Consider the following 19,311-nt stretch of genomic DNA (forward strand, 5'->3'; position numbering starts at 1 on the left):
TTCATTCTCCGTCGATTAAAACCAAAATTTTGCAAATCGGTAAAGAATTACTCGAGCTATCGAGTCCACAAGGAAAAGCGTCTGTGTAGAATTTCTCCCATCTTGTTGTTCTAACATTATCCATCTGCAAACTCAACCTCAAGAATTTCAATCTTCGTCGAATAACACGAAAAATTTGAAAATCTGATAAGAATTAGGGAAGTTATCGCGGTAACAAGGAATAAAATTCTCTTGAGAATTACTCCCATCTCATTATCCCAATATTGCCCATCTACGAACTTAACCTCATGATTTTCATTCTCCGTCGATTAAAACCAAAATTTTGCAAATCGGTAAAGAATTACTCGAGTTATCGAGTCCACAAGTGTACGGACGTTTTCTGTATTTAACGTTTTTTGCCAATGTAGAACATTTTCAAAATATCAAAGTGAACTTAGCGTTACGGACATTTAAGGGTATTTTCTTTCATAAGACCCTGACTTTCAGTCAAGGGAATAATTTGAAAAAAGGAATTTCAATTAAATGGAAAAATTGTGTTTTTTCTCTATATATTTATATAAAAAAAAATGTTTGCTACAACTAGAGCAAAAATGCTAACATTGAATATGTCGTAAATAATCTTTGTTCACTGTAAAATAAAAATTTAATCATAAATATTTACTATTAAATTAAAGCCAGAGATAATTTTAATTGTGTTCAATGCACACATTTTATAATAATTATTTCGTCCGCATTATATTCTCTCGGTTTTTTTTTTAAATAAATATTCTGTTCCTTTCATTTCATTTTATTTAAAATAAATTATGTTTTACAACAAATTATAGAATTTAATTTTCTTTTCATTTTATTTTTAATTTAATATTTATAAAAGACTAAAGTAAATATTACATATAATTTCCCATCAATTTGTGAACATATTTGCGAAAAAGACGATAAATATTGTAACAACAACAACCAAAAAAGGAGAATTAAAATAGCCGTCTCAAAATATTCCGTAAAACCATGTTCCTGTGAAGATCATAAATCCCATCATATATCAAATATATTAATTCTGTTATAAAAACAAAACAAAAACAAACTCGTGTACTACACTCATTTATTCGCAATGTCAATTATGTATAAACCCGTACGAAGTTTATACAAATATTATCCGTGAAAGATACAAATACGACTTCAACAGGTTATGGGCCGACTCAATCAAAAACTTTATTTTCCTTTTTCTGTCAATCTTAACACAAGACCTACAAAACAAGAAATCTATTACAACTTTAGCGAAATAAAAATAAAAATTTGGAACCTCGTACGTACAGTGCTTTACGTGCTTCTGGTCGGTAAATGCGAAAAATGTACTCAAAAAATTGCAATAAATTTACGTAAAAATATGTTTGAATTTACTTGACAACGTCCTCTGTTATCAACAACAACAAAAAGAAAATAAAAAGTGACACTGTCAGAGCTGTTCTATAAATACCAAAACTTATGCTAAAACTGCCGAAGTAACTGATTTTGTGTGACACTTAAAAATTGTTTAAACGAAAGAAGTAACAGTTTCAATTATTACCTCTACCGCTATACTATTTCATGCGACAATATCTATCCTTTCACCAGTGGATATTTCCTCATTAATTCATGCTGTAACTGTGCTTCAGAATTTGAATTTTGGGTAAATTAGTGGATGAACAAATGAATTGAAAAATAAATTTCAACACAGTCTGATATGAGAATATCGCGAATCACCCATATGCGACGCTGCGGATGGTTTGGGTTTGACGCTTTTAATTTTGGATTTTCAGCGGCCATAGGGTGTAAATTCTCTCGTATTTCCTTTGCATTTACCCATTTTTATTCACATTTCCAAGGCAGTTCATTAACCGCATTTCCTCAGTAAATTTACAATTGCAAACCCGAATTCCAAAACCATTAAATTAAAACACGTCTTCCAGGACATCCTTCGACAGCCACCATATACGATATAGAGTGTTTTATGTGTTTATACCACCACTCATTGGTTACGACGAAACCAAAGAATGAAACGAATGAAATCACAAAAATTTTAAAAATTAATTAATAATTGCATCGAAAGTGTATTTTATTACGACGAGCTTGTTTTCATGTAACATATATGGAGGAAGCTCTCATCTAAATCATTTTGATCAGCAGGGATTCAAATTTCAACAAGATAATGGAATTTATTGATACGGCTAATGCATAGTTGGTACAATATATTTTATTTTGAATATGTGCTGTGCATGGACGAGTTTGATGTCGTTATTTTGTGAGCATACTATTCTTTTAACATGTGGTTTATAGATGGATTTTTAACTCGTAGTCGTCACTGGTTCTTGTAACCGCAAATCATCTATGTACGGCTATCAATTTGGATGTCTTGGAGCCTAGACTATTAGCCAACGTTTTTGGGTTGAACTGTTGGGTTCGCATTACAGACTTTACTTTAAAAATATTTTCCTACAAAAATGACCTGCCATGTGCTGGGCCAATGTCCCAAGGATGTGACGGCACTGAATAAAACTGTTTTAATTTGTAAAATTTTGTTTGAATTTTCGAATAATTCGTGACTTTTCACTAATGTACCGGCATTGCTTTCATTCAACGTATTTTACATGACAAGTTACTTTCTTCCCTAGTTATGTAATTAACCATTTGTGCACCCTAACTCTCTTTCTCACTTAGCGGCCATAGTTAACCCAAGTGTATTTCGCCCTCTTGATGATCCTCGGGAACAACTTTCCAATTACGAATCCCTACATCTCGCCCAAAAGAAGCAAAGTTGACGTTTTCGTGTTAGTGTTGTGTGTGATATAATTTGTCATTGAATTTCGGATCATAATTTCTCCAGGTAGTCTCGCTGAATCCCTATATCTCTCTGAACACCTACTGAAGATGTGCGGACAGACAAACATTATAAAATTGGCTAACGAAAACTGTCTTTACCACTCTACCTTTCTCTAGAAAACATTTTTTTTCGATTACAGACATTCAACCTAAAGCTTGTGCAGAATCAGCAACAGCTGAACATCTCCAGCTGGTCGACAAATACAATACATTTCTAATGAAACCAATTCAAAGACAGGCCACATACAGTGCATACTTACGTTACGGTCATCTATGTGCGCACATAACACGCATGACTGTAGAAAACTCGTTGTTCAGAATGTGTTTTCATTGTATAAGTAGAGTGTATTTGTTAATCAGCTGATGAAGTTCAACTGTTGCTGATTATGCACAAGCTTTCGTTAAATGAGTGTATTTCCTACTAACAAATCAGTTTTAAGAACTCAACAATTTGCTCTGGTACTTCATACGTTTTGTCATAAATGCTATAAGAAAAGCTTCGATAGTCGGAGTTAATCACTTATTTTTGTTGGCGCTGTCAATAACAAATGATGTAACAAAAGTGTAAATCGTTACTTCTGAAACTGGTATGACCGCTATTGTATCGGTCGATAGTAATTTTCGATACGGTATAATAACCCCGTGAAAACAATGGACAAACCATACGGATGAAGAAACGACAGCCCAAAAAATCGAATGGACATTGGTAAATTGCAAGGTATGGGCGCCTATTTAACTTGGTAAATTGTTGGATAAAAAGTTGTTGAGAAAAAAGGCCAAAGGTATTGTTGAGGAGTGTTCATATTTAAAGAGTATGAATTAAATAAAAACTGAAATTACACAAAGAAATAATGGATCGTTACAAAAAGGACAAAAACTTTTACGAAATAAAAAAGAAAACTTTTTGTTCATCTTTTCAAATATTTTTCGACTATATAGTCGATTCTACTGGTCTGCTATCTATTATTATAAAAATTATTTCGGTAAATTTGGTTCTTTGTTAATTATATTTAATTCCACTTAATAATATATAACAGAAACATGTCAAAAATGTGTCAAGTCAATCCTAAAGTGTTTCATGTTATTTTTTTCTAATTCTTTTTTTTTCGTTCGGGATAAATTTCATGAATGAGTATGTGGCGTCTGTATGACTGCGGTTTAATAACCTTTGTTGTTATTTAAGTGGAATGAAAAATTTTTTTCGATTTTTTTGTACATCAAATGACTTATCTAACAATCAAAATATTCCCGCTGTGAATTACTGGTCTCAGAGACACCGACAATTATTTTAATAATTTTCGGATTCAATCAGTCGTGAAAAATAACGACTACAATTTTTGGTATATGTAATACCGGTGATCATAAGTGTTTTTTATATGTATGATTATTCAACAAAACGCGTCTCGAAGAGTACAACGGGTCAGGGCCTATTTTAAAGAAATAAAGTTCTTCAAATTCTTCAAGTTTCTTGAAAATCTTGTAGACGAATTTCCCAGAAACTTCGAAAATTTTCTGGAATTTCAATTCTCGTAAATAAGCCCTGGAACGGGGTACATGATTCATCGTAAAATTAAAATCTGTTGCTACCTGATATGCAAACCGTTTACGAAAAATTTAATTAAAATTGACTGAAAAAGAGCCACGTTCCATTAAAAATTATCAAAGATTCTCTACTACTGATCCTAGCTTAGTTTAAGTATTCAACAAGGTTTAATTGTTGAATTTGAACCGGCTTACTGATACCGATAGTTGACAAATTCAAACTGGTATATTGAACAGCGTCTTAATCTCTGCATTCGAAAACAATTACCACTTTCAGTGCCTTTAGAAAACCTTTTGGTCCTAACGAAAGTGACTAATTCAATCATCTTTAACATCAAGTGTCATATTGGTCGTTAAATTTTTTTTATTGAATTTGTTCCGCTGGATGGTGTTGGGGCCGTTTCGGCACTAGGTCGCCAGTTCCCGCTATCCGCTAACTTAAGAATAACTTTACCTGACCATACACAATCAAAAAGAATAGTTCCCGATATTACAAACAACAGGGGGCGAAAATTGTAGCGCATTTCCAAACTCACTCAGGTCATCAGAATCAGGCCTCGACGTATTTTTTATCGTAAATTTCTAACCAAAAAATCAACACGGTAAGGCAATCATATAACAATCAAAGATCTAATCAAATGACTTATTCTAACTAGGATATTGCCAACCATTACCATCATCGGTTGCCCAATGTCAATTCCGAACTAGTATACTAAAAAAAGAAATTTTAACGAAAAAAAAGTTTACTGAAAAAGTTCACCTAGAATACGTCTCAACGGGATGGCACCTTTTAGCTAACTATATACCACCTACAATCCACATTTCTAATATTAATCGCGATCGAAAATTTGTTCGATAACATATAAAATATTAACATCACCAATGCGCAGACAAGGCAGCTAAATACCAGTTGAATGTTTTGCAAAAGACTACTGTCGATTTTGCATAAATATTTGATCTTCAAAATCTTTTGAACGATTTGCATACAATCAGAGACGTCGTTTTCCAGTTGAGAAGCAGCAAGAACAACAAAAAATGAATAACACACAAAAACAGGCAAAAGAAAAACAAGAATCTCGAATTTATTGATTTATGAGACAAATAAAAAATTTAATAATTAATTTAAATGCTGAATGAAATGTGTGAATGGTAACATAATAATTTCGAGTTGTAAAATAAGAGAGATATACAGAGAACAAAAAAGAACGACCAAAAAACCAACAAAACATGTCTTTTATATGCATTATACACAAGATAACATAACTACCATAAGAGTAAGATGATCTGTTATTTGAGTTAAATAAATATATATTCGTTGTATATACAACATGTTGCAACTACCAAACGTATAACCATGGTATATGGTATAAATACAGGCAAAAATTTGTGTATAGCATCGAAGATGTGTAAGTAGGGGGTATATTTGAAAATTTCGACAATCGATGCTCCCCGTTGCGGACGCAATCATAAATTTAACAAGCAATCAGAGAATAACCAGCACTACAGCAGCCCTTTTTTGTTCAATTATTTATTGACTGTCTATGGAAGAGTTATTAGGTTAAGTATTAATTTTATGCAAGAATTTATTTAGTGTTTATGCGAGGATATTAACGACGACTGAGAGCGACTTTGTAGACTTTGTGAATCGTCTATAACTTTTTGTTTGTCATTTTGTTCTATTTTGTTTTAGAGACTCGGCACGGTTGTCATTTGTGACCGCGGCGACAAATATGGAATGTATCTTCAGCTTATACAGCAAGACTGTTAACCTGATTTATTAAATTTTGACTTGAATTGACCTGACACCAGGGATTGCTATTCGGAATATTTATTCTTAAATTCTTTAAAAATTCCTTAAATTTTAAAGATTATTTGGAATTGATTCTACTTTCTTTGGAACAATTTCTGGCCATTTGTCAGTTTTCGAGTTGATCATTCATAGTCAAGCCAGAATGGGTCATTTTCGGTTATACTTCGCAAACAGAAGTTTTACCACCCCTTTAAAAATCTCTAAAATCTTGAGTTGTACTCTTCCTAGAGTATTATAAACATTCTAAAATCTTCTGTGTGCATTGCTCACTCTATCTGATCACTCTATCTGATGAAATATCCTGCACCTGACCTTGGCCAGAATGTACCAGTTCGGTCATTTTCAGTCTTAGATGGACCAGTTCCTTATTGAAAATACTTGGGCTAAGCTCGATAGTCAAACTGATGTTATGCAAAACGTCTGCGAATAACGTTAACTTTCTGCTTTGTTTCATAATTAATTCCATCATTTTACGAGTATATATCCGTGAAGCATAATTTTCACGCCTTTCAACTTTCCTATTCAAAATCACTGTACCATCTTCATGCAAAACAGATTCCAGACGTATACAAAATGCCCGTGAACAGCTATTGTGTGTGCTCAATACACGATCGGTTAAATATATTTATCTACACGACATTTTTTTGTTGTTGTTACGGTTTTGGTTTATGTCTTTTAGAATGAATAACGTACAACTATACCGAGGAAGGTCAGTTTCATTCACAAAAAGATATTGTGCGTGATTGCATGTTTTAGAAATTATATTTCTTATTGGTGTGATCACACGATTAATGTAAACGTGCAAAGAAAGGTCTCTTTTGTAGTACTTTCACACATTTTACGTATCATAAAAATGTTTGGTGTATTTTATCCGTGTCCATTGATAGGCAGGTTTGTTTGTTTAAATAGCCACTTTCATTTAGTGTTAACCATGTAATAATGGTCCGAAAAATTTGATAGGTTTGTTCAAATGGAAGATGACATTACTCTACAAACCTGGGGACTCTTGGCTGAGTAAAACAGTATTTCATCTGACAATGGAAGAAAATAAAATATTGAGCGCTTTTTAACATGTTTAAATTGAACTTTTAGTTGTGGTTCGCTTCCTCAAGTTTCCTTTTGATTTTTTTTGGAAAAACGCAAGACTTTTTTATTTTGATGGTTGTATAATCAAACTAAGCAAGCGTCAAACATATCAACAGTTTAAGTATTAGATCTATTACTTCATTTTTGATCTATGTATTTTCAAGAAATTGATTTCAAATTTTTTACGTGTTACGGCATGTTTTATTTTCATTTAAATTGCCTAATCACGTAAAGCATTGTACTTACGAGGTTCCAAGTTGTTATTTGACAAGTGGGGAATACAGCCTTCCTTTTCGGGACACCAAATTGATCATAATACTATTTTGTTCTTATCATTTTTTACAGAAGCCGATATCGATATAAAAGAAGTTTTAGATTACAATTTAGAGTACCATATTGCTCTAGTCAAGTACAAACAATAGTTATTTGTGTATCTGTTTTGGACGATTGTTTTTACGCAATTTCGCTTGTTGTAGCCCGAACGAAGTGAGGGCTACATGCGAAAGTGCCTAAAATCAATCGTCCAAAACAGATACTCAAAAAAATTTTCATGTAAGGGGTCGAAAACCTGAGAAAAATATCGAAACTCCCTCATTTTCGGCCCCGACACATGAAATAGTTATTTACGTAACGAATGAGTATGAGTAGGCCGAAAGAGTTACCTATTAAGTTTTATATGCTTCCTACTGGGAACGAAAGTTGAAACATTCTTTTATCTATAACAGATGTTTGCGTCCCTTAAACAGCTAGCACGTCCAATGAAAGTATAGAACAGGTATGGTCGATCGGGGAATTCGTCTTAAACGCACTCACATTTTATGTCAAAATAATATGAAAATGAGTGCGTTTAAGTACGAAAATCAAATTTTTATGTCCTCCGGGCGGACAATAGACCATACCTGTTTTACACTTTCATTGAGCACGTCGCTGATAGAAAACTTTTTCAGTTTGCACCGCCTATCTTTAACTATTACTAAAATTGTATGAAAGTTTTGCCTCAGATCACTTTTTTGCCCTATTTTATATTTTTGACCACCTCTATTTGCATGAGTAATTATTTCTGATTCGTTGAATGATTCTTGAATGAAAGAAAGGTTTTTCAATCGAAGAAGCTTTTTGTCACTAATCTTTAGAAGCTGCAGAAGTTTTGATTCTTGTCCTTGTAAACTTTCATCATTTGAAAATATTTATTCAACGCATCATCTAGCCTAGCATAAAAGGGTAATCTGATAGGGTTGCATCCGGGCCTCTAATGGGCCTATTCATTTAAATTCGCAGTTAACACCAATCATATGGTACTGTTTATAAAGTATTAAGCTTGTGCGAAAGAGATGCTAGATATCTGGTGTGAAAATGTGATAGAAAGAGGTGTGAATAGTCTCAATTATTGAATCTTTTACTTCATTTGATCAATAATGAGCATTGATTTAAAACATATCTAGTACTTCATTAGTTTTGACATAAATACTTTGATAAAAAGGCCCATATTATAGGGTGGTATTAACCAAAGTTTATCAGCTTGTTTCCGAGCAAAGGTTTGCACATATGAACGTGAACAAATGAAAGTTTTTTCAAATCTTCATAAGCCACACATATGCGACTTTGGTTGATTCTTCTATAGATACGAAGTGCAATGTACAGGCGTCCCACTAAATTTTGCCTTGTCCGAAATTCGGACATTTCGGACAATTCATAAAAATTTCGGACATTTTCTGCAAAAATTTCGGACATTTTCTGCAAAAATTTCGGACATTTTTTTTCTAATTTTCACTAAAGTTACGCATTAGAAAAAGTCTGTAAGTCATTTAAGTCCATTCCACCAACAAATTCCAAGGCTTTATATGAGATGAGAGAGATGAGATTTTTTTTAAAAGTATACTTTGACATGACCTGTAGCTGTACAGATCATAAACCTGAATAGAGGGCTTGAAACCTTCACGAAAAGATAGTGTTAAAGATGTAGGTTAACTAATGCATGTCGCGGAAGAATAATATCTGACATGTTTCTGAGGTAAGGGTTTGTAATAGATCCCATATAAATTTCGTCAAACAAACGAAAATCTAGATTTGGTATTTCAGTATAAAAATTCAGAAAACAGAAATCCAGATCTTCATTTGTCAAACGAAATTCTTGTGAATTCAATTACAAACCACAACTCCCGAATCAGAAACATGTCGTATTTCAAATGGATGGAAGAAATAATGATCACAAGCAAGGTTAAAATTTCGATGCGCAACAGGCGAATCTTGTAATTAGTTTCCATTAAACCTGTTGGAATTTTTGTCAACTTTTCCTACTATTACTTCAAAAATTCGATCATATTCTCCCTTTTATTCGAAATTTTTTAATGTCGACTATACTGAAAAAATGCTTAAAAAAGATATTGGAGTCAGCCAAGATGTGACGCAGGAAACTCTTAACGTGGCTGTCTTTTAGATCTACAGCTATTTTCTAACATATTCATTCGCTGCGCTCACTCGTTATATTATTATCTTAATATTGATTTATTGATTTTCACTCGAAGGAAGAATTGTAACATTATGCCCGAGTACCATAATCAGAAAAACAGGATTTTTTTTTTGAGGAAATGCTTTTTTGAATGAAAACCAGGTCTAGAAAATTAGCTGAGTTAGTTATCGTGTTCCATAGGAAAATAAACAATGAGCATATCGGTTTTTCGAATAAATAAAATAAATAAATAAAAAATCGGTTTTTCGAGAACTACTCCCAGACCATTGAGCTGATAACGCCCATTTAAAAACTTGACCTGAGGAATTCAGTTCTCCTTCGAACAAAACGTTTTTGAAAATCGATTTAGATTTACTCAAGTTAAAAAAATATTACACATTTAACGTTTCATATTTATCGTCATATTTCCACATAATTTTCAATTATAGTGATCGCGGTACCTATACACATTTTCCGGTATTTTCTGCCATAAAGACCCATATGACTTACAGTCAAGTGAATAAAAATTTAGGGACAAAGTATTGATAGACTGAAAGTTCAATTAAAAATTCGGTGAAGCGCGCCGCAGGCAATTTTTTTTGAAAATGAGACTTTTATAAGTTTATATATTTAATTCTGGTCAGGTCTTGAAGAATATTTCGGACATTTCGGACAATTTCGGACAAATGTGTAAAATTTCGGACATTTCGGACAAGTGGGACGCCTGGCAATGTATCTACATTTGTTGAATTTTCAACCACCAGACGACTAAGTCATCAATTATATGTGGTTGAATCGAATGCTAAGCATTAATCACATCAACAACGAATCCGTGCCATCAGACACAACGAAAGTGTAAAACAGGTATGGTCTATTGTCCGCCCGTAGGACATAAAAATTTGATTTTCGTACTTAAAATTTAAATACGTCTTTGGCGAGAGTGGTACTCTATACAATTCTCTAAGAACACTATACCGATTTGCGCACGAACACGTCTAGCGAATCATAGTCGAAATGAAATAACAACTCATCACCAAATTTGCTAACTCGTGGCCAGTCAGTGGTTTCTTTACCAAAAGCCGAAAGACGTATTTAAATTTTCTCTCAGATCGAAACAGTGGTCGAATGTTTATGTTTTGTTTCCGCTTTCGTTACAGATGAAACGGTTAATGGTTTGATGGTATTTTGTACTTTGAAAATTAAATGTAAATTATCCCCTTCTCACGTTATATGTGACCATTTCATTATCGCGGTTATGACTACAGTTTCTGTTATTTTAATAATTTTTTTCCTTATTTTTCTTATAAATATGTTAAAATATGAGAAATAGAATTACATTTGCTAATGTCTTAATTAATTTTAATTAATTAATTAATTAATTTTGGTTTACCATTGAATGCAAACACTGAACTGAATTTAATTTCATTTTACGACTTTTCGGTGCATGTATAATGAATAGTTTAATGCATTTAAAGTAAAGGTGCAAAACACGTCTGCATGAATAATTTAAACCATAAAAACGTATACTAAAGGTTGCAAAAGTATAACTCAATCCATTCACACGAAATATATTAAAAAAAAAAGAATTTTGACTAGAAAATCTTTTGGACAGTGTTAAGTTCGGCTGTGCCACTAACACAATCAAACAGAAATAGAAAAAGCTTTTGCATTCATTGCATGATTACTCAGTTAACCTTATATTTACCACATCTAATACACGCCTCTAGCCCACCACACTTCTGTTAGCTATTCGGTCTGTGTTCTTTTTCATTTCTTTTTTTTTTTGTCTTCTATTTTGAAACGACATGCGCAGTGAGAGCAATTACATTTTATCTTTCAGTTTTATCATCCGAAATTCAAACACAGCTCATTGGTTCGACACAATGGCGACCGACAATTTTTGTTGGGTTCATTTATTTTGTGGACGGTTATTTTGAATTGTGTGAATTTGTACTTATCTTGAGGTCGATTACTGATGTAATTCAAAAATTTAGGTTGGATTGTTGTTGTGTAGACAGATTGTTTTCCAGCCTCTAGATCAATTCAGATTTCCTAATCAATGTCCGATTAAAATATGGATGTGGGGATGATTGTTGGGTGAGGGACACAATTACTCGTGCGAATCCATTTTCCGTCATAATCCCAGAGTTTCTGGGCCAGAAATCCGTATACCACGAATTTTGAGAGCAAGAAATAATTTTCTGTTTACTTCCCAAGGGGAATGTAGTGTTATTGAGTAACATAGATTTATTCAAAGGTTTTTCATCTCGTTGCTGTCGATACCGTAACAAATTGTAAATTTAGCTTCAAGCATAGCTTCGGCTTCTTAATTATAGCTTATAGGTTTTATAGCTCATATTTCCTCAATAACACTGAATGCGGTTATATCCGGACTTTGAGGTATTCGTTGTAAAATGAAAGACTCGAGTTTCAATTTTAAAAACGACTAAGTTATAAGTAAACTAAGTACTAAGCTCTTAATGTTGGTTGGTGTAACGCCACCGCATTTCTACTTTATTAAGAGGGAGAAATCGTTTTTTCGTTATTTTTTTTTTTTGTTCTACTAACTTAATTGCAGATGCTTTGATCACAGGAAATGTCAGTCTAATATAGAGGAAATAACTTTCAACATTATGGACTTTAAAATGAAACATAATCGTCAATAGTTGACCCAACAAACTCAACATAGCTTGCACATCGTAACACATTGAGAAAGCAGTCTGTTTCACATATTATATTTGAGCAATTTGTTCCTTAGCATACGGTTATAATCTCATAAAATATTCTACAAAATTAAATCTAAGAAAATCGAACGGTACATAATTGCGCTTAATCCACCAATTTTGTTGTGATGTTTTTCTTCCCAATGAAAAGAACAAAATTTTGTTCAACAAGAAAATAATTTGTTTCTCGTCGAATTTAAAACCCCAAACAATTCATTAAAATGTCAATCACCGGTGACTGGTGTTTAGCCATCGATTGATTTTGTAATTCAAAAAACAAAATCTGTCTATCATTCATCTGAAATCAATTCGTATATTATACATGGATAATGTACCGAAGAAAGAGGAGGTTCCGATATATTGACAAGGGCCAATTTCAGTGTTAGATTATTCTTCTTCTCTGCAGTGTATACCTTTCAGAGTAAATTGCTTTAGACGGAAAATTTTGTTCAACGATATCCCGGGCATATAAAATAAATTAATTGTCGAACGTAAGACTAGAATCACCGAAAGCATAATGTGTACGCAGTAAATAAGTGCTAACGAAAGTTGATTCTACAACACAGTTTTGTGAATAATGGAAGTACGATGGTACGGTGGCTTTGCAGAAGTATTGATGATGCTGGAAGCATCACGGAATACAATGAATAACCTTTTCCACTTGAGATAGTATCACATATGATGTACGTGATGCGTGTCTATAATTTATCTGCAGTATTTACAGTTATAGGCAATGAAATTTCAGCATGAATTTGCTTCAGCTGATCCACGCACACCGTTTATAGTATAAACTTTACACTGTTGAAACTGCTACACGCACGCACGTGGTAGTGGTAAAATCGCATAAACAGGTTTGATTGAATGCGGAAATCAGGTGACAAACAACTGAACAAATTCATGCTGAAATTTCACTGCCTCTGACTGTACCAACTTCACCGGGAGGATGTCTTTAAGTTTGCACATTCTAAGATTTCATAAATGTCGAGGAATACAGTAGTAAAAATAAGGTGTGTCCCAAAAGCAGGCCCGAAAGTACTGTTACATTTAAACTTGTACAAATGATAGACGTATGAGCATTGTAATTTGAGGGTCAATTCCTTTCGTTTGATCTGACAAGTTTGAAGATAATGTGAAATCTATAACTTCATTTCTTTTAACAAGCATTTCGTATATTTTTAAGTCGTCATCGACATCCAGATGAATTGTCCGCCGTAAAAGGTATATCAAAGAAATTTGAGGCCAATTTAAAATTGATTAGAATTTATAATTCTAAATCTAACTTCTAGAAAAATAGGTACTTGAACACGTGACCCGTATGTGCATTATCATCAAGTTAACTTTACTGCTAGGATACGGATCCAAAACTTTGCCTCAGGTTTTTAATAAAATAACTTACTTGGCAATTGGGGTAAATGATGGAAATGGTACTTCTTGTGTGTTTATCGACCTCGGTTACGACTCGATCGGCAAATTTCACACAAAAAGTACCATTTCTATCATTTGCCTTATTGGTAAATGTTGTTTGGGTGTTCTCCTTGATCCCCATTTATCAACTGATTCGGGGAATTTTCTTCGGATTGGACCAGTTGTTTTAAGTGAAAGCATAATTTTTCATCAAACGTTTCGATGTTTGTAAGTAATGTACTATTACATAACTAGGGAGGAAAAGTTAAAAGACAAAATTATATGTGAGTTTTTGTTGATATGAGGCGAAGCCGAGGTCAATAGCCACACGTAAGTGTTATGTGATTTTTGACCCGCCCGCATGAAAATTGGATATTATTATTTCTGTTGTTTTTCCAAGAATACTACTAAAGATCTGAAATAAGATTTTTTCTACGCATTCTTTGTGATTTTGATAAAAAAAAGTAAACCGGATAATAATCGCAGATAATTCCGACAATTTACTAAAAATAATCATGAACGGCTTTCGGACGGTAAAGGTCTATCTAACTCACAAGAAACTTTGTTTTACATAAAAACTTAGGAAACTTTTTTTTTTCTTCAATTCTTCATTTTTATATATAAAATTAAATGCTAAAATATGCCGGCACAGTCATATTTTGTAACATGTATATATATGGAAACACATTGGCCAACTTACTATTATTAGTTTGAAAATCAACGATAATATGCCAATTACGTTGATAAAAAAAAACAAAAATTTAAGTTTTAATATTATGATGTCGGCCATTTTTACTCCGTTCATATACTACATATATAGTGTGTATATATGCTGCGTATACGTTTATACATAAATAATAATGTTGAAAAAAAACTTGTACAATTTATATAATTATATATTTATGAAACAGAAAATTCTACAGATTCAGAATTTCAGACTCTATGTAGTATATGTAGGTTAAGTTGCTCTGGAAAATTAAAAAAAAACATGAAAGACTAATTTTGTATAATCACAAAATAAAAATTATGTTTTGTTGCTTTTTTTGTTGTTGTTGATCGAATCGATTCGTCGTATGATGTATAATATGTGCTCCTTCATCGTTCCTATACACAGACGCAAATATCGTGTTAGAATTTTGGGCTGGTCAGTGATTAATTTTAATTTTTTGTGTGGAATTTCATACAAATCCCCTAACAGGGATCTAAGAAACTCGAATCGTTCAGGAATGTAAGTGGCGGTAAAGAGTAAGCAACCTTAATACTAACAAACACAAACGGCCAATCACAGCTTGGGTACGAAGGTGTAAATAAGAAAGTTATAAAGTTATTTCGGAGGAAATTGAGCGAGTTCGATGCCCAGACTGTAAGAGCTTAGCATCGTAGATGATACTGTTCTGCATATACTCTAGAAAATTTGAAACTTTCAAAATCATGACTTTTTCAGAAAATTTTACCCCGGAATGAAACGACCCGGTCGGTTTTGATCTAATGGTAGTTTGTAGAGAATTGACAGACGATTCTAATAAAAGTATCGTCGGGTCGAAAGGTTGTAGCTGTGAGTCAGGGTGAGACATCAAAGTACAATTTTATGGTTTTGTTAATGAGTACCCAACCGATTTTTCATTTTATTGGCTAAAAATGAAGGCTAGCACATCTGATTTAACATATAAAAAAATTGGGAGAGGGTTTTTCAATTCTCTCAAAAATTTTTAAAGAACCTTCTTACGGGTGCCCACATTCCTGAGATTTTTTAGAAGAAATGTATGTGAAGATCGACTAAAAATGAAATTAATTGCTACGTACTGGTTGACTCTGGTCTACCGAACCATTCTTTGCACTACCAAGAAATTTAACATTTTTACTTTGTGAATGTGAACAACTTTCACTGATTTTTTCACCATTGGGAAGCTTTCTGGTCATGTCTAGCTCATCCACTGCTGGGTATAACTTCAGTTGCTACTATATCTCATAGCCCGAGACCGCACCTTTCCAAAAATACCAAACTTGCCTAATTCGCTATCTGGCTTGTATTCTATTCTATACGATGTCAAATATGTGGGTAAGTCGACCTATTTGAAATATTTTTGAGGCAGTTTTTTATTTCCAATTTTACCCGAAATCAAATTACAGATTATGTCTTATAAGACGTTTATGGACTCATTTAATGAAGTTCACATGCAAGGTGGTCAAACAGATTTATTAGATTTTTAAAAGTCCTCCATGGTCGTAATCAATTAAGTGACTTTTAGTTTACGATATTTTGGAGCAAAATTTGAATTCACTAGAGCGTTTTAAAATTTTGCGCCAAAATATCATGAACTGGAAACGCTAAATTGACTCTAAAATATTCTTTTGATGTTTAATCATGGGTAATAAGTAACAAAATTCTTCGTAATTCTCAATATGGTTCTGATATGCCCTTTTTGATATATATTGTCGAAGTTAGATTTTTTTAGCTGTGATTTCAATGCAATTTTTCTAACAAAATGTAAGTGGCCGTTTTTTTTAAATCTTTAAAACAAACTTTCCCGCAGCTTCCTCTTAAAGAAACCGTCAAAACAATCGATCGAATGATTCCTGGGAAAACTTAAATAAGTCCCAAAAATATTTGAATCTGATTCCGGATTTCTATCGGTGTATTTACTTATCCATTCTATACATATAGCCATTACAAACAAAATAAGGAATGTGTTGCAGCTTATTTACCAACCAAAAAAAAAAACTATATAAAAACAAGTTAAATGTTTAATTTGAATAAATTTTCGATGGAAATTATGAGATGAAAAAAAAAACTCTAATTACAGACCATAATATACAAATTATAATATCTTTCATTTTGAAATGGTTGCTGTTATGAAGATGGAGGTTTCTAATTTATTTTAATTTAGATTCAGTAAATTTTTAGTTTTCAATTTATTGCGTTGAATCTTTATGGAGTTAATGAGACGCTATTATTGAGGAAATCTTTCGTACGTACAAAATGATGTCGAAATTGTCTTCTTTGAGCATATTGATACCAGAGAGTACAATAATTTCGGTAGACCAATTTATCAGATGGATTCAAACCGTTCCATCCGTTAATTATTTTAAAGTAACGCTTGATTTCCACTTACCAAAAAAGTACTCCGTGTGAGACAAAATTGAATTTTTTCAATTTTTGCTTTGTTTACTTGACAGCTCAAGGCTCTCTCATGAGTACTTTTTTGTTGAGTGGAAACCATACTTAAGACAAACAGCCATTTTGCTTACGAAATGTCAAATTACAGTAAACGAGAGTCATTGTCATGAAACAAATAGCGAATATTGCTAAGAGGTCTGATAAACGTCGGTCCAAAACTACTATTGTATGGCAACCATCGCCAAGAAGACCACGAGAATAGAGTGGAGGTACAATTCGAAATAATTTGTTATGTGCAGCTTTTTTTGCTCCAGCTGTATGACATACTGTGTATGTGGAGCAGCTGCAGCAAAAAGCACGATATCAAACGACTTCGTATCGTATGTTATTGAGCAAGCAATTTTCAACAGGCGAGTCGGACACTATTTACTATTACTGAAGATAGAACCAAGAAATTCCTTGAAGATCTCTAAGGTTCATTACATCTGACGATTTTTCTTATATATCTAGTTACATTTCTGTCAACGCACTACAAGCATGAGTGATCGTGTTGACAGTGCTATTTTGAATGAAAATGGATAATGAAAATTATTGAAATTATTGCTACTCGTGTGGAATACGTGTTTGGTAGATAAGTGTTACACACTATGTTACACATCATTCACACAATGATTTAATCGCGTCCTAGCAAATCCGTCTTCAATGCAATCAAGATATTAATTATGCAACAATAAAAATTGAATCGGAGTATCAAAACGATCATTTGAGTGTCACTGTCAACATAATTTTTCTCCATTGCATAATCACAACAATTGAACTTGCAGCAGAAATAATTTTATAGTTGGACCGCCTCTGTTCTCTAATTGCATATACACACACATACTCACACGACCAAACACATGCATAAAATCGACAGATAGGTCCGTCCCACAAAAAGCTCTCCTTTGTGTACATTCCCCTCTAACCACTCACACAGCAACCATCTCTTTCTGAGCGGTATAATCGTCTTGCTCACACCAACGATCACAATGTATTTTAGAAAAAGCTTTCGAAATTGAAACTAATATTTTTCTTCTTCTCTATATGCAACGCAGGTAGTGTATACTCGTGTATACTAAATAAAGGAGAAACATATACGAATGCATTTCAATGGTCAGTTCGAATTATATAGACTATCACACAAACAAAAAGAAGAAAAAAACAAATGAATAAACTTCTCGTTTATGTATAGTCCGTGTATACCTTTTGAAAAGTGGTTTTTAGTTTGCGTTGAATTTTCGAAGAAGTCGGTAACACTTTTATTGTCGCGATAACCATAAAGGATAATGCTTATGGTTTGTTCTGTATGTGAAATGGATCGATACTATTTTTTGAATTAATTAAATAGAATCGTCGAAAGATTAGTGTACGGTGTGTTACGTGTGTCAACGAACAAACTGAATGTTAATTGTTCCAAAAACGATATCGTTAAAATGTTGTGCTTCAAGTGATTTTTTTCCATTATTAAATTCTACATTAAATTGAAAAGCATCGACCAAAACATGTAAACAAATACATTGTGTGTCCATATCGTAAATAAAACAGTTCGCACCAACAATCATTTCGGTGAAAATAAAAACAAAATAGTTGAATGTAAGTGAATAAACGAATGCCGAAATGCTCATCTAACTCCTTTTATTGCAAGGAGCTTTTTTATGCATTGAAAAAAAAATAAAAATACCGACGGCAAGGATTACGTTCTGTTGTTGGTTAATTTATTGTGGTCTTGTTACGTTTCGCTAATCCATTGGGTGGAATGTGAAGTTTTTGATTTTTTTTTGTTTTCTAAAATTACTTTGCTTTAAAGTACGACTGACAAATGTGTAATGTTTACTTAACGGCGAAATCTAGTTTACTAGAATTGAATATAAGTCCATTGGACGAGAACGACGGATTTTGATCTTGACCATTATGAGCGGCAGATTTTACTACTTCTCTTGTTAAAGCAATGTCTAGCATTTGATACAAAATCTTTTACTTCATTTGTTTTAACAATGTATTTTACTATAAAAGGGCTAGACGTGTCTCGTTGCTCATTTTTATCGTCGCTGTCACTAACAGATGACTATCCTAAAAAGTTAGGCGGTATATTTATACGCCTTGAACTTTGTAGTGCAGATGTCTATGAAACCGTAAAATCGTAATTATAGGTCGACATTCCTTACCTCTTCTGAGAGCATTTCAGGGTACTGATTTTGTTCACTTCATTAAACTTAAACTCCGAGGTGTACTAAACTGAAGTGTAACAAATGCAAATCGACAATCGAAATAAAACTGTAAAATTATT

The 19,311-nt window shown here is 33.0% G+C and overlaps 1 protein-coding gene across 6 annotated transcripts in view; it reads left to right on the top strand.

Moving 5' to 3' along the window:
* Positions 1-18,240: 18,240 nt before the first annotated feature.
* LOC119077662 (aryl hydrocarbon receptor) overlaps positions 18,241-19,311 on the top strand; it is a 68,846-nt gene continuing 67,775 nt past the window's right edge. For all 6 annotated transcript variants that reach the window (XM_037184886.1, XM_037184887.1, XM_037184890.1 and 3 more), the window contains exon 1: positions 18,241-18,617. The gene's annotated coding sequence lies outside the window, so the exon portion shown is untranslated. The remainder of the gene's footprint in view (positions 18,618-19,311) is intronic.

The sequence above is a fragment of the Bradysia coprophila genome, unplaced genomic scaffold, assembly GCF_014529535.1.
Source record: "Bradysia coprophila strain Holo2 unplaced genomic scaffold, BU_Bcop_v1 contig_24, whole genome shotgun sequence".
Taxonomy (NCBI): domain Eukaryota; kingdom Metazoa; phylum Arthropoda; class Insecta; order Diptera; family Sciaridae; genus Bradysia; species Bradysia coprophila.